Source organism: Scyliorhinus torazame, chromosome 10 (genome assembly GCF_047496885.1).
Source record: "Scyliorhinus torazame isolate Kashiwa2021f chromosome 10, sScyTor2.1, whole genome shotgun sequence".
NCBI classification, from domain to species: domain Eukaryota; kingdom Metazoa; phylum Chordata; class Chondrichthyes; order Carcharhiniformes; family Scyliorhinidae; genus Scyliorhinus; species Scyliorhinus torazame.
This window is the reverse complement of record NC_092716.1, coordinates 7,274,042-7,289,208: the sequence shown is the minus strand read 5'-3', so window position 1 is coordinate 7,289,208 and position 15,167 is coordinate 7,274,042. Positions and strand designations below refer to the sequence as shown.

Sequence of the window (15,167 nt, the reverse complement as noted above, 5' to 3'; positions counted from 1 at the left end):
CCCAGCAACTTCTGGAACACAAATGCGGCAGCGTCCAGCCCCTCTGCCCCCTCCGGGAGGCCCACGGTTCTCACGTTCTGCCGGCGAGATCTGTTGTCCAGGTCCTCCAGCCTTTCCAGAAGTACTTTTTGCTGGTCCCTCAACCTCCGAATTTCCACATCCGCCACCGCTTGAAAGTCAGCCTGCTCCTCCACGGACTTCTCCAACTGATCATCCAGCCTTTTTTCTATCCGGTCAATTGACTTCTGTAGCGGCTCCAAGTTGTCACGTTTAAGAGCCAAAAAGCCCTCCTGCATAGTCTGCAGCAGCTGCTCCATTGTGGGTTGGGCTGTTGGCGCCTTGCTCTGAACACCAGACATGCTGGTCCCCCTCAGCCTCCACTGTGCCCTTACTCGACCACTTCTTCTGCTGTTTACAGTCCCTCCGCTTCCTAGGTCCATATAATTCTGTATGGGTCCTGTGCCTGAGTACTATTGCTTTCCAGTTCTGCGCTCAAAAGCGCAACAAAGTGGTGGTGGTGGTGGGGGGGGGGGGTCCAAAAGTCCGACCGAAACGGGAGCCACCAAATGTGTGACCTACTCCCTCATAGCCACCACTGGAAGTCATTCACAAACAGCATTGAGATAAATATCCGCATTTGCTGGCATAGTTGCTGTAGAATAAATGTTGGTATAATGGAAGGTCTATGCATTTTCATACTTTGTCCACTTTTAACTGCTAAAAACCTAACTGTGCATTCGGAGCTTTATGACACGGAGAACAGTTTGATTTGTATAACACCAGGAGTGAAGGTGATGATTTAACTTGTCACTTTTCTTAAAGCACAGTGTGCCAATATCCCATGTCAGTAATATCAGAGTCAGAGCTTCACAATAAAACTGGACGGTCATTCATACGCAGTCCAGGAGGAGGATCACCCTGTCGAAGGTGTTTCCCCCTGAATGATGTGTTAAATGGAGCCTCTGACTGCCTCTTCCTGTGGCTCAGGTGGACATCGTGGCACCGTTAGAGAAACAGCAGCAAGTGCCCTGGTCATTATCTTTTCATCAAATTAAGTAGTTGCTCATTACACTGATATCTGTCTGACTTGTCATAATGACTCTCTACAGAAGTGATTGCACTTCAGAGCAGTTCCATTGTATGAGATACAATGTGACTGAAGGTGCAATTAAATGCACATCCTTTTATCCTTCCAGTGACAACACTGAGCTAGGCATTCTCATCATAGAATTTACAGTGCAGAAGGAGGCCATTCGGCCCATCGAGTCTGCACCGGCTCTTGGTAAGAGCACCCTACCCAAGGTCAACACCTCCACCCTATCCCCATAACCCAGTAACCCCACCCAACACTAAGGGCAATTTTGGACACTACGGGCAATTTATCATGGCCAATCCACCTAACCTTGGACTGTGGGAGGAAACCGGAGCACCCGGAGGAAACCCACGCACACACGGGGAGGATGTGCAGACTCCGCACAGACAGTGACCCAAGCCGGAATCGAACCTGGGACTCTGGAGCTGTGAAGCAATTGTGCTATCCACCCACAAGTTTCCTCCCACAATCCACAGATGTGCACGTTAGATGGATTGGCCATTCTAAATTGCCCTTCGTGTCCAAAATGTTTGGGTGGAGTTACTGGGTTACAGGGATATGGTGGAGGTGTGAGCTTGGGTGGGGTGCTCTTTCCAAGAGCTGGTGCAGACTCGATGGGCAGAATGGCATCCTTCTGCACTGTAAATTCTATGGTTGCACACGGAAGCGGAGCAGACTCGATGGGCCGAGTGGCCTAATTCTGCTCTAATGTCTTATGGTCAAAGTGCCCTGGAAGTTAATCTGGGAGGGGGGGGAATAGATAGAGAACTGTTCCAGAAGGAAGGCAGAGGAAAGTGACATATAAATAGCAAGCTTGCAGATTTGGCTTTTGTTGAAACTCTGACAGAGCTTTTATCCTCAAATGAAAAAAAAAATCAACTGTGACAAGGGGCTAAATTAGGATCGAGCTATTGACAATTGGCTTTGTGCATGTAAATTCCGGGGGAAGAGAAAAAAGGGAATTTAGTATTATGCTCACCATCTACAAAATGTGTGCGAATGATAATGATTGTGCGACAGACCACATTATGCAGCATTTATTGCACTGGATAGAAGTAGCACTGACTTTGGGCATACAGAACATTATTTTCTGCAGTTACAGAGCATTATAGGCTGAGCTTTCACAGTGCAGCTCTGCAGTTAGCGCTCCCAGAACAGAATATCTCTTGTCCTTGCTCCTGGCTGCAAATCAATAGAAAATCTCCAGAAAGCGTAAATCCAAAACAGACAATGCCTGAAATCATCAGCAGGTTCACCTCCATTTATGAAAGAAAGTAGGCCATGATTTTAGCAAACGTGCAGCAAACTCAGAGGGTTCTCGGCTGGTGAAGGTTACCGAAATAGGGAGGGGCGAGGTCATGGAAACAAGGACTGGGATTTTCAAATAAAAGTGTTGTCAGGTTAGGTGCCAATGTAGGTCAACAAGCACAGGGGAGATGGGGAAAAGGTGTTTTTGCTGTACTGAGCCTGCCATTCCATTATATACTCGAACTCATGAACCTTCACATTCTAGCTAAACGAATTAAATGCAAACTGCTAAAAAAAAATGTCCATGTTTGGAAAGTGAATGCACAAAGCTGTGAAATAACTCAAATTACTGTTTCGGTACATATTATAACAGATGATCTTGTCATCGTCTTGATGTTGTTTGTGGGGCTCTGCTGCACCCAAATTGGCTGCTGTGTTTTCTATACGACAACAGTAACAGCACTGCACTAACTACTTTCCTGCTGTAAAGTACTTGTGGATGCTCTGAGGTCATGGCAGGAATGCAAGTTCTCTGATGGCTATTTACGAACACCTCGAATGTGAATGTAGCAAGTCATCAGAATTATAGCAACTTTCTCGCGCTCTCTTAAGTTTCCATGGGAAAGCTTGCTTTCTGATAGGTCCATTATAATAAAAAATAATAATAACCTTTTATTGTCACAAATATGAAGTTATTGTGAAAAGCCCCTAGTTGCCACATTCCGGCTCCTGTTCGGGTAAGCTGGTACGGAAATTGAACCCGCGCTGCTGGCCTAGTTCTGCATTACAAACCAGCTGTCTAGCCCACTGAGCATTAAGAGGCCATTCTTCATTTGTGAACTTATGAGAGGGTGAAACCTGCACCATGGCCCAGGTCACTTCTGATCTCAGCTGACATTCACGCACAAACATCCACAAACATCTCCCAGTGTCTCTGGATATCACTGAGGCAAGACCTGTAGCTTATTCATAGAACTTTACAGCGCACAAAAAGGTCATTCAGCCCATCATGCTAGTACCGATTCTTATTAATAATAATACTAATAGTAATAATAATCACTTGTCATCCTTCAGCAGGAAGCTGTTAGAAGACGGCGGAGCTAAGCTGATGCCGGAAGCAATACTCACATTCCCCTGCTTGACCTCAAGTCCTCCAACATTTGCCTTTTCAAGTATTTACCATTTCCCTTTTGAAAGTTTTTTTTCGAAACCCAATTCTTTTTTGTTTCCCAATTAAGGGACAATTTAGCATGGCCAATCCACCTACCGAGCGCATCTTTTTGGGTTGTGGGGGTAATACCCACGCAGACATGGGGAGAATGTGCAAACACCACACCTACACTGACCCGGGGCAGGGATCAAACCCGGGTCCTCGGCGGTGTGATGCAGCAGTGCTAACCACTGCACCACCGTGCTGTCCAATCCCGACTGAGTCTGCTTCCATCGCCATTTCAGATAGCACATTCCAGATCGTCATAACTCGCTTCGTAAAATAATTCTCAACTCCCCTCTGGTTCTTTTGACAATTACCTTAAATCTGTGTCCCCAAGGGTGGCATGTGGCACAGTGGTTACCACTGGGACTGCGGCGCTGAGGACCCGGGTTCGAATCCCGGCCCTGGGTCACTGTCCATGTGGAGTTTGCACATTCTCCCCGTGTCTGTGTGGGTTTCACCCCCACAACCCAACGATATGCAGGGTAGGTGGATTGGCCACGCTAAATTGCCCGAATTGGAAAAAAAAGTAATTGGGTACTCTAAATTTATATATATATATTTTTTAATTGTGTCCCCAGGTTACTGAACATCTGCTAGTCAAAACAGATTTTCCTTATTCACTCCAAGAAATCCCTTCACAATTTTGAACACCTCTATTTTTAAAAATAAATTTAGAGTACCCAATTCATTTTTTCCAATTAAGGGGCAATTTAGCGTGTTCAATCCACCTAGCCTGCACATCTTTGGGTTGTGGAGGTGAGACCCATGCAAACACGGGGAGAATGTGCCAACTCCACACGGGCAGTGACCTGGGGCCGGGGTCGAACCTGGGACCTCGGCGCAGTGAGGCAGCAGTGCTAACCACTATGATCAGCGTGCTGCCCACGAATGCCTCTATTTTAAGCAGTCTCTCCACGTGAATGAACTTTCTGAGGGCGATGGAAGAGGATTCAAACTCTTTAAAAGCAGTGATGCAACTTGATAATAAAAAGAAACAAGCAGTGGGGTTCATTTCTAGAGCAGAAAATTTCAATAGCAGCACGGTTATATTCAACTTACACAGAGGCTTGATTCAACCACCGAACAATTCTGATCTTCACATTACAAAAGGGATAAAAGATCAAATTTGAAAATGATTTACAAGGATGCTACCAGAAGTAAGTGGTTACAACGAAGGACATAATGGGCTGGCAGGGATCTTCCAAAAATGTGAAGTCTTAGGGATGACCTGAAAGAGATATCTATATCTACCCCAATCAAATATTTCCATACATTAAGATTTTATTTCAACTCATGAAGGAATCAGAAACTATTATTTTAATTATTGTCCATTCCTAACTGCCCCGAGGAAGGTGGTGACACTGTGTGCTGGGAGGGAGGGAGCTCCAGGACCCTGACTCTGTGATAATGAGGGGACAGCGACACCGTCCCAAATCATGGTGGTTTGTGGATTGGAAGGAAACCTGCAACTCGTGGCACACCCGTGAACCTTTGGTCTTTTTCCTGCTGGGCAGAAGAGGTCACAAGTTTGGACAGTGGTGGCAAAGAAGCCTTGGTGAGTCGCTGCAGTGCGTCTTGTAGATGGTGCATGCTGCGAACACTGGGCACCAGTAGTGGAGGGAGTGGATGGGGTGAAAATCAAGCAGGGCTTTTTTTTTGTTGCCCTGGATGGAGGCGAGCTTCCTAGTGTTTTCGCAGCTGCACTTACCCAGTTCATGACTTGTGCCTTGTGGGCAGGCTTTTGAGAATCAGGAGGCAAGTCGCTCACTGCAGAATACCCAGCCTCTGACCTCCCTCTTGAGCCTATGGCATTTTTAAGCAATGTACTTCTATGTCAAGAATTAACGTTCCAGGACTTCCGGGAGTGACGGGGTTGTGTAGGGTGGACACAGGAATGTGGCTCTCCTCCTGGAAACTTGAAATTAGGCACTTTTAGCCCCCCAAAAGGCTGCTAAAAACCAGGGGGGAAAACCATCCTCCTCCCAACACCATCACAACGAATAAGGCATGCCAGGCAACAATTTGAGGAGCCGAAAGGTAGGCAAAACCAACAAAAGTCATGAGAAGAATAATGAGGCGACGGTGAACACATGGGATGAAGAAGAATCGGCCGCAACCGAACAGGATGGGCTGCCAGAGCATATGCCGGGCTACCCCCGATAAACGATTGGGTGGACTTCCTAACACAGGAGTTCCAATTGCACAGAGATGCCATCACATTAGAAATGATGGCGACGGTGAAGGCGGCGGTAACAGAGGCACGGGTCCCCTTTCAAGTGGCGCTGGAAAAGGCAGAGCGACAACTGGAGACACAGGAAGCGACGATCATAAAACTGGAGAAGTTTGCGACCGACCAATGCGACTGGGTCGCCTCACTGGAGACAAGAGATGGCAAGGTCGATGGCGACACAAGGGACCTGAAGGGGAAGGTTGAAGACCAAGTGAACTCGATGCACCATCAAACCCTCCGCATTGTGGGCCTACTGGAGGGTACCAAGGGGCAAGAACCTGACGTTACGTGGCCCAGATGCTGGGCAAGTTGGCTGGAGGGGAAAGTTTCCTCAAGTGGACAGAGCCCACGAGTCACTCCGGCCAAAGCCCAAAACCGGGGAGCAGCTGCGAGCCATCGTCCAAAACTGAACCAAGACCGGGAAAAGATCCTGAATTGAGCAAGGCACAAACTGGTCCTATAGGTAGGACGGTCGCTCGATCCGTGTGGACTAGGACATTGGGGCAGACCTGGCCAAACACAGTGTGAATTCACTGCAGCCAAGGTGGCTCTATGCAGAAGCCAGGTGCGGTTTGGGATGCTGTACCCCAAACTCGGTGACTTTCCCGGGTAAGGAGTTCTACTTCACCGCACCGCAGAAACAGACAATTTCTTGCATAAACACGGGCTGGGATGACAGCAACACCAGCAGTAAACTCGAAGGGAAATCCCGGAGTACGGGGTGGGGGGGGGGGGGGCGTCAGAATACTCAGCTGGAACATCAGGGGACCTCACGGCCCAGTGAAAGATCCAGAGTCTTCCCCCATCTGAGAGCTGACATAGTCTTCCTCCAGGAGAACCACCTGAAGGAGAAGGACCGACGGCGAGTAAGAGAGCGCTGGGTGACAGACTTGCCAATCGTGCTACAGAACAAGGAGTAGGGAGGTGGCCATGCTGCTCAATAAATGGACAGCATTTACAGTGCCGAGGGCGGTTACGGACCAGGGGGGACGGTATGTCATGGTTAGTGGTGTCCTGGAAGGGGCACCAGTGGTCCTCGCAAACGTGTACTCTCCCAACTGAGACAGCATGGAATTCATGAAGAAAACCATGGCAGAAATCCTCGACATATATACACACTGACTCATCACGTTTTGGGAGGCGGGGGGGGGGGGGGGGATATTAACTGCGTACAGGTCCCACAGACAGACAGATCCAACCCCAAGTCAGGGAAAAGATCAAACATAGCGAAGGAATTGACCACTTTCATGTGACAGGTGGGGGCAGTGGACCCATGGAGGTTCACACACCCAAAGGAGTTCTCCTTCTTCTCCCGGTACACAGGAATGGCCTCTTCGCAGTGGGGAAAGCGGAGCTTCCAGGAATAGGAGGAGAATCGTAATCTCCGACCACGCTCCTCACTACCGTGTGAGCTTGGTTACCAAGAGGAGCTTCCCACAGTATGTCAGTAGGCAGAGGAAGATCACAGAAGATAATAACCTGAGCTCTGTCCTGCACAGCGTGAAAACTGCCAGATCAATGACTCGGCAATATTTATGCACAGTAAAGTTTGACGTTTAAATGAAGATTTCCAACGGAGCTTGACATCTACAGACAGCTAATCCTATAGTTCTATTTTGATTTAACTATCTTATAATCTATTTAAATCTGCCTTTAGAGGACGCTGTATTTAGAGGTCCTGAAACACAGCAGAACTTAATACACAACACAGATTATCGATCGGTTCCTAAAGGGCCCAGTTAATTCACAAGATATTTTTCAGAATGAAGGCAAAAAAGTTTTCCTTGGCTTTCCCAACAAATCCAGGCCGACCTGAACAGCACAGTGCTGCCTCCGTCACAGTTAAACCCACAGCCGCATTTCTTTTATACTCCATGCCACTCAATAGCCCGAGTTACTCAGTGTGACCATTTTGTTCAGAAGCTAAATTCTCCTATAAATACACTGGTAGAAAGGAATTCCAATGAGTCATACTGAACCTTGTCTTCTGATCTTCAAACGGTACAATTCTATCAAATATACACAATGTTCTTGCAACTAAATCCCAGTGTACATACTGCCACTGAAACCACAAACAGGTCCATGAGTGCACAATGTGACTACACTAACTCCAGCAGCCTGCAGCAGTCACGTGGAAGCTGCCATCTGAGTGATAAGAGCTTGCATTTATATAGCACATTATCACATGCTTCAAAATATCCCCCAGCACTCCGAATACAATAAACTACTTGAACATTTCATGTAAATGTGTTCTTTGGACAGCTACAACAGAACTAAGGCTATATTTATTGCTCGCTTTTACTTGCCCCGAGGTGGTGACAAGAGACACAAGGGCGTCTTGTGGTAGGTGAGGGTGGCGAGACAAGGGAGCCTTGAACAAATTAAGTGGCCTGCCAATCTTGTAGCAGTGATGCAGAAAGAACCCAAAGTTCCCCACTTCATCATTAGTTGTTCAAATGGTTTCAGGATTTACCCCTCTCGTAGTTGGGCCCGGAGTCCAATCCGGAGGTTGTAAACTCAAATCGTACCCTGGTAAAGTTGTGAAAATCAACTCAACCAATCCAGCAGCACAAAAAAAGACAAGGCAAGCTGCCAGAATGTTATAAACACCCAGTAGATACACCCAGACCCTTCAGCAAAGGGGAAATTCCTAAACTCTGGTACTTGGGGCTCCAGGCCAACCGTGTGGTTGGTTCTTAATGTCTTCTAAAGTGGTTTAACAACCAACCACGGCAAAACACAAGAGGAGGGAGAGAAAAACTATTTTGAACAGCCAGTTGTCGTGCTCTGGGATGCCTTCAGGCTTTCCTGAAAGGGATATGGGAAAGTAGAAATAATTGGTCAGTTATGCCAAAGAGCTGGCACAGTCACGATGGGCTGAAGGACAAGCTTCTATAACGTACGATTAATTCTTTACTATATGTTTGCTTTCTAGATTTTTCTGAGTAGATCGCATCAATCTCGGGTTCAATCCCTGATCTATGCAGAGTTAGTTGAACACAGTAGATGGAGGGATGGGGTGGTGGGGGCGTGCCGTGGGGGCACGCGATGTGCTGTAGTTGGTCTCAGTCGCACCCTCAAAGGAAAATCTACAAGGGTTCCCATTGCTCAGTGTTTTCCTGTGACCTTGTCTGGAGGTCCAGGCGTCAGAATATTGATGAGGACAAGATTAGGGTTGGTTAGAAAACCCCACCCTGGGCAGCACGGTGGAGCAGTGGTTAGCACTTCTGCCTCATGGCGCCGAGGTCCCAGGTTTGATCCCGGCCCCCGATCACTGTCTGTGTGGAGTTTGCACATTCTCCCCGTGTCTGTGTGGGTCTCGCCCCCCAAACCCAAAGATGTGCAGGGTAGGTGGATTGGCCACGTTAAATTACCACTTAGTTGGAAAAAATGAATTGGGTACTCTAAATTTCTTTTTTTTTTTAAACCTCCCTTTAACCTCTTTACCCAGAATGTGACAGGAATGTGGAAAATACTACCATAAGGAGTCGTTGCATTGATGACTTTAAGCAGAAGTTAAATAGGCACGAGGGAGAAAGGGGTAGGAGTGAGAAGAGGCTCCTATGGAGCATAAATACAAGCATGGCGTTACTGGGCTCAATGGCTTGTTTCTGCGCTGTAAATTCTATGCAAGTGATTTGACAAATTTATGAAAAGAACTGGTGTTTGACCCAAAACCATTGTGGAAACGTCTTTACCAGAAAAATTATAGCAATTCAAGGAGAATAATAATAATCTTTATTATTGTCACAAGTAGGCTTACATTAACACTGCAATGAAGTTACCGTGAAAAGCCCCTAGTCACCACACTCCGGCGCCTGTTCAGGTACACAAAGGAAGAATTCAGAATGTCAAATTCACCTTTCAGGACTTGAGAGAGGAAACCGGAGCATCCGGAGGAAACCCACGCAGAGACGGGGAGAACGTGCAGACTCCGCACAGTCACCCAAGCCGGGAATTGAACCCGGGACCCTGGCGCTTTGAAGCACCAGTGCTAACCAGTCCAACCGGGATGGGCAATGTTCAGCCATGCCATGGTTTTCTTCGACAAATATACAAAAATAAAATACATATGTTGAACACTGTCAGAACGCAACTGCATGAATGTACCTTTTACTAGTATGAACCCGTACCTCCTTCAGCTAGTTTCACAGCTCGGTTTAAAGCTACTTAGCTTTTCCATACACTTACTTTCTGATATACCGCAGTATCATCTCTCTATATGTCTCCTTTCAAAGCTTATAAAGTCTGTTTTCTTCAGCACTCAAAGATGAAGGATCAATCTCCTGGCACATCAACTCAGTATACAGATATCTCCCTTTGGTTACAGGGATCAGCAGTCAAGGTAGTTTGACCAAAGAACTGTGGACTTTGACCGGGGCTTCCTTTAAGTTGCATCCCAGTGTGTTGGTTATTAAGTTAGTTATTCTATTGGCTTTGTGGATTTGCTGCTCTGCATTGATTGGATATATTGAGCGTTCAATTTCTTCGTTATTTTTGCATCATTAATGATTACGTTACTTGCCAATTTTCCCCACCCGTGTGCAATATTTTACACCAGTCTGGATTGCATTGCATTTAATCTTCCACTGTTCTACCCACTTACATATTTTGTTCCATTATAATACAAGGGAAGCCTGCTGACCGACCCACAGTAAAACACCAGGCAGCCCAGGAAGGCAGCAGGCCTCTGCACCAAATAAAACAGAACCCCTCCACAATAATTCATTCTGGCAGTTTCAAGAGCGACTTTCCGAACTCCGCATTTTTGTTTTTTTTCATGTAAATCCATTCGAAATTTCACAGGCCAGAGGGCAAAATGCAAAATCCATTGCAATTTAGTAGAAAGCGGAACTTGCTTACCCCAACAGTTCCGACTGCTTCAAATTAAATAGAACTCATTTTGAAAATGTCACTTTCATGCACCAGTGAAGGAAATTCATCAAACACCCATTTCCTTAAAAGTAAAGAGTCATACACACGCATCCTTTGTTGAGTGCATATTATGCAGCATCAAAAGTTGACTCAGACAAATCGATTAATGCCGAATATATCCATCAATACATATATTAAAACCAAATTCAGTCTTTAAAAGAATAACATCCAACAGGGAAACACCAAATACTGAAAACAGTGGTACTCAAAAGGCACCAGATTGAATGAGTCATTCATTGAGAGAATTTACAAATTGCACGACTTCAATCACGCATTCATTCACTCACTCTCAAGTCACCTACTACACCATCTGTAGTGAAACATTTGCAGCACTGTCTATTCCCTCCATTGTATTGTCAGCATCATTCCATCAGCAATTAGCTGCAATTATAGTTGACAATAGTGACTAAACCACAATTTGATGTTCAATATTTCCCAATTTCCTTTCCAAGGTACTGTCAATCAAGTTTTGCTACTGGGATTGCCAAGAGCAAAAACTGTACTGATGCCAAGAACCAAAACTAGTAAAGGTATGGAGAGTTTAAACTGATGACAGATTTCAGATTACCTACAACACTCAATGCTACCCACAGCTCAGTGGGTAGCATTCTCACCTTTTGATCAAAGATATTACAGGTTCATGTCTCACTCCAAAGCACAACAAAGTTGACAGGCCCAGAACACTACCTAGGGAGTGGTGTGTTGTTGGAACTACTTTCAGATTAGATATTAAAGAAAGGTTCCTAACATGGATATAAAGGATCCCAGGACATTCATTTGAAGGGCAGGGGAGTTCTTCCCAATAACATGGGCAATATTTATGTCTCCATCAACATCACTAAAACACAGATTAGCCGGTCATTATCACAGTGCTGTTTGTGGGAGCTTGCTGTGCGCAAATTGGCTGTCACAACCCTTACTTTATCACAGCGAATACACCTCAGAAAATACTCAATTTCATGTAAGACACTTTAGTGTTCCAGAGTGTGTGAAAGACATGTTATAAGTGCAAGTCTTTCTTTCAATATTGTGGAAGTTTAGTTATGAAGGTCTTCTACATTCATTTTTTGCAATTCCACCCAACAGTCATTTCCAAATCTGACTGAATCCCAAACCCAAAGATCCAGGAGCCCTAGTTTGAAAACCTGTGCTATAAACTCTACCTGTAGATCCTCTGCTTCCCTGGACAAGTTACCTTTAGACTGACTTTTCTTTCATGACCTATGCATGATCCAAGTCATGATATAAAAACAAAATGGATCACTACAGATCATTTGTGACCGACAGATCCAAGCAGATGGCAGAACATTTTTTTCTCACCAGTTCTTTTTTCTGCCTCCTCCGTAAGACATTCACTCCTTGCTGGGGCTAGTTTCCACAAACTCGGATTGCCACTCCACATTTTAACCTAGATAACAAGTTATTCACCCACAGTAGTCCTCACAGTTTAACCTCATCCTGTTCTCACCCAACATACAGAGTGGTCAAGCTGCGCTCTAACAGAGTCTCACAATGCAGACCAGGATCAGGTTACAGAACAGCACTCTCGCCATAAACGTGAGCAGCTCATGCAGACTGCAAACAACTATGGTTCAATGGCTAGCACTCTTAAGCATTCTCGCTTCAGAAGCTGCAAGGTAATTGGTTCACAGACTCAACTCCAGAGACTTGAGACATTATCTTGACACTCCAGTGCAGTACCACGGCAGTGCTGTATTGTTGGACGGTGCCATCTTTCACATGAACCAATAAACGAAGGCCCTTTCTACCCTTTGAGGCGGGCATTAAATAGTCCCATGATGTTAATCACACAGCATGGGAGTTCTTGCCTCATATGACAAGACTAAAACAGATGACCTGACCATTTACCACATTGTTGAGGGAGCTCGCCGAATGCAAATTGGCTGCTGCTTTTCCTATATTAAAACAGCGACTACACCGATTGTGAAGCACTTTGGGCCCAACCTGAGTTCGCAAAAGGCGCTTTGTAAATGGAAGCATTTTCACTTAATGATGAGGTGCTCTGACAGACTTAAGTGCCCCTGGTTGAGACCCACTCTCCAGCAGTCAGAAAATGAACATATTTAAACACTGCTTTTCCATAAGGGGTGTAAACGTTCTGTTCTTTTACAGAAGCACTTACCTAAAAAGGTAAAGCTTTATTCTAAAATATTTTTCTCAAAGTGGATTATTTGAGTCATCAAACATGCTAACTGAATAGTTTTTCAGCAGTACACAGCAGAAGCTTTGACTGTAGCTATAAATTGAACTGCAGTGTTAGGACAATGGATCAACTCCAGGTGTGAGTAATTTAAGTTTGGTCAAGGGAGGGGTTCTGAAACATTAGGAGGCAGACTTTGAAAGTTTCTTCCCTCAGATTTTCCTCCCCTCTAGTCCCACTCTTCAACACAACAGGGCTTCCAGAGAAACAGATGAAGGCAACAAAGAGAGACACAGACTCCACAGGTTGAGGCCTCCTTTTCGGTAAGATTCTACGAAGACAAAGATAAAAACACGCCTGTACACACAGCCAATCTTGCCATTCATGTAGTACAGTCACCTGACTGTATTTTGCAGAATATTAGGTTTGTAAACAGAGACACTCAGGTTAAAATCACTCTAACCTCCCCAGTTGCCTCAGCAAAAAGTGCGTCATATGATTAGGACGGTCATAGTTTGCTGCTTGCTCTGTGCAGGTTGCTGACCAATATGGGTGAAGCAGCAAGGGCACATTCAATTTGGCCTCTGCACTATGGAGGCAAATAGCAGATAGGATTTTTGCCCTGATCAATATTGCCCTGTACCTGCTAGAAAAGCATCCTCAAGTGGAGTGAGGACAACATTCGGCTAGATTCAGACACACGCACCTCACCCAATCCTCTTGTAGTCAAATAACCTGACACCATCCACTGTCCAAGTTCTCACAGAGCTAATTGGCCTTTTTGGAAAGGGCCATTTCACTCAAATTGCAAGCCTTTCAGTTGGGAGAGAACTAACAAGGAATTAAAATGTTAACTTCACCGTTAGAAAACTGCTCAAAATGTGGTCAACAGCAATGAAACATCTTGTATGAATGCTAATAAAATACACAGTGCATTAATTTGTGCAAATTGCCCTAATGTAGTTTAAACACGCCAGCCATAGCAGCTTATTCATGTTTACTGTAACACTCACCCAGTCCAGCAGTCACAACAGCTTTGACTATTAAATCCCCAATGTGATTATTCTCTAAAACCATTAACCCCTCTTCAAAAGGTATTAAGTCGTCACGCGGACTAAAATAGCAAATGAAATCATAGTGGAATGCGACAGTGAAATAACTCCTCTCGGTATCCTCTTTTTTAAAAAAGGACAGAACACTAAATTCAGAATGTAACTATTTTTGTTTTTAAATAAATGATTCAAAAAACTAAGCATATAACATGTACACCACCAGTACAATCAAACTTTTATATGCTAGTTGTCGAGTGTACGGCAATTCAATTGAAAAAGGATGGGCCTGTTTAGCCTTGTGCTCCTAAAAATTCTTCTCTGTGAATTTGTCCAATTTACATTCCAAGTTGAATTCCACAATATCAGAGCAGCAAATTACTCTTCAAAAGCTATTTGAACTGATTTCCGACCTTACTCCTGGCCACAGACCTTACCTCCAATAGTTAGAAAGGGCAATGATCTGTGCAGACCAGATTAGATAACTGCACAATACAGGCAGGTCACAGGAACAGTGGTTAGCACTGCTGCCTCAGTGCCAGGGACCCGGGTTCAATTCCGGCCTTGGGTGACTGTGTGTACAGTTTGCACTTTCTCCCCGTGTCTGCGTGGGCTTCCTCCGATTTCCTCCCGCAGTCCAAAGATGCAGATAAGGTGGATTGGACATGCTAAATTGCCCCTTTGTGTCCAAAAGGTTAGGTGGGGTTATGGGAATAGGGCGGAGGTGCGGACCAAGGTAGAGAGCTCCTTCGGTGGGTCGGTGCAAACTCAATGGGTCGAATGGCCTCCTTCTGTACTGTAGGGATTCTATGAAATCATTAGCGAATTCATTGCCGATGCAACAGAAACATTTATACACATGCTATGTGGTGCGGTTTAGTCTAAAGTTGCAACCCAACTGGCTCACTAATGCCCTTTAGGGAAGGAAATCTACCATTTTTACATGTGACTCCAGACTCTTAATTGCTCTCTGAAATGCCCTGGCAATCCACTCAGAACCACCAGTATAAAGTAAAATACTGCAGATGCTGGAAATCTGAAATAAACAGAAAATGCTGGAAAAACACAGCAAGGTCCAGCAGCTAAAGGAGCTAGTTCTGAAGAGTCATGCGGGCTTGAAACGTAGCTCTTGTTTCTCTCTCCTCAGATGCTGCCAGACCTGCGGGATTTTTCCAGCATTTTCGGTTTAAACTCAGTTGTTACAAACGGCTACAGAAAAGTCCAACCAGCTGAAC

General features: G+C 45.3%; 1 protein-coding gene across 3 annotated transcripts in view; it reads right to left on the bottom strand.

The window, feature by feature from the left end:
• garre1 (granule associated Rac and RHOG effector 1) overlaps positions 1 to 15,167 on the bottom strand; it is a 210,029-nt gene that overhangs the window by 121,248 nt on the left and 73,614 nt on the right. The window contains exon 1 of one of the 3 annotated variants that reach the window (XM_072517784.1): positions 9,979 to 10,107. The exons of the other annotated variants lie outside the window; for them this stretch is intronic. The gene's annotated coding sequence lies outside the window, so the exon portion shown is untranslated. Of the gene's footprint in view, positions 1 to 9,978; positions 10,108 to 15,167 lie in introns of those variants that run through there. 3 annotated transcript variants of the gene reach the window in all.